At 47.6% G+C, this 1,697-nt stretch overlaps 1 pseudogene; it reads right to left on the reverse strand.

Moving 5' to 3' along the window:
• Positions 1–366: 366 nt before the first annotated feature.
• LOC131393793 (olfactory receptor 13C7-like) lies at positions 367–1,274 on the reverse strand (annotated as a pseudogene).
• Between the last annotated feature and the right edge of the window lie 423 nt (positions 1,275–1,697).

Consider the following 1,697-nt stretch of genomic DNA (forward strand, 5'->3'; position numbering starts at 1 on the left):
CTTCCTCAGCAAAAAAAGAGGAGGATTGGCGGATATTAGCACAGGGCTGATCTCCTCACAAAAAAAAAAAAAAAAAAGCTATGATATGATGTCACTGTGATTGCGTACAAAGCTAACAATTAGCCAGCATCTCTAGAAATGTGAAGGCTCTTTCCTTCTAGGTTCTTAGATAGAAACTTCCATTGTCTACGAAACAATGGGGTGATGGTGGGGGAAAACCAGGTTACTTTTTAGTCCTAGTCACATGCTCCACAATATGGACCTTGGGAAAGTCCCTTCTCTACTCTAGGTCACCATTTTCCCATGAGTACAATGAGGAGATTAGAAATCACGTGTTTTGACAATCTGGGATTCTGTGACAGTCACTCAGTTAGGTGTTTCTGACACCATAGGTTCTTTGTTCTTGTGGCTGTAGATGATGGGGTTGAGTGTGGCGATCACCACTCCATAGAAGAGGGAAATGAGTTTGTCTTAAAGGTCCTGTTTTTCTGTACCCAGTTGATCCTTACACTTGGGCTTCCCGTACATGAAGAGGATGGTCCCGTAGAAGACGACCACAACTGTGAGGTGGGCGCAGTAGGTGGAGAAGGCCTTTTGCTTCCCCTCTGCTGAAGGAATCCTCAAGATGGTAGCAATGATGAACATGTAGGAGACAAACGTGAACAGAACTGGGATTCCCATGAAGATCACATTGGCCACCCTCATACTGATCACATTGATGGAGATGTCAGCACAGGCCAACTTCAAGACATCCAGGATCTCACAAGTGAAGTGGTTGATGACATTGTCCCCACAGAAGGGAAGCTGCATTGCCGGGGATGTCTGCACCACAGTGTCAATGATACCAGCTACCCATGAGCCGGCAGCTTTGCTCATGAACCTGGGGTATCTAAGGGGGTCGTAGATGGCCATGTAGTGATCAAGTGTCATTATTCTCACACACACACTGTGGTTCCCATTGCAAAGGAGAGAAACATCTGTCCAAAAGAGGCTGAGAAGGACATGGTTTTCCTGGGCGTTAGGAAGCTGTTGAGAATGAGGGGGACTGAGGAGGTTGTGTAGCCTATGTCCAGGAAGGAGAGGGTCCCCAAGAAGAAGTACACAGGCAGGTGGGAGTCAAGGGTGGTCACCAGGATGAGGACCCCATTGCCAAGCAGGATCACCAGGTACATCGACAGGATGAGCACAAAGAAGGTTATCTCTAGTTTTGGATGAGCTGAGAGGTCCAGGAGAATGAACCCTACCATCAGGGAGTTCCAATTAGAGCTGTCCATTGTGCATCTGCTCTGTCTCTTGCAGGAACTCAGGTCAACCTCAACATTCTTTGATTCTGAAGTGCTGGCTTGCCACTGAGAAATGCACTGTATGCTGAGAGGAAAACAGAGACCACACAGTAATAATGTGTGGTCTCTCCATGGTTCTAAGTTCTTCAGCTCTTAGCAGACGTTCCTCTCTTCATGTTGCCCTCATAGAAACATCTTCTAACCTTCCCCTCATCCTCCTGCAACAGACAATCCAGGCCCCAGGGCCATCCTCTCATCCATGCCTTTATCCTATCTTGTCTTCCTCTCTCCATTCATCAGCCATCATGACTCACTCACACATGGATCTGAAAATCCACAGCCTTTCAGGGAAGGATACATTGGCTCCAATGGAGGCCACAGTTCCAGGAAGGGGGCACTGATGGGTCACTTTGG

Source organism: Diceros bicornis, chromosome 28 (genome assembly GCF_020826845.1).
Source record: "Diceros bicornis minor isolate mBicDic1 chromosome 28, mDicBic1.mat.cur, whole genome shotgun sequence".
NCBI lineage: Eukaryota > Metazoa > Chordata > Mammalia > Perissodactyla > Rhinocerotidae > Diceros > Diceros bicornis.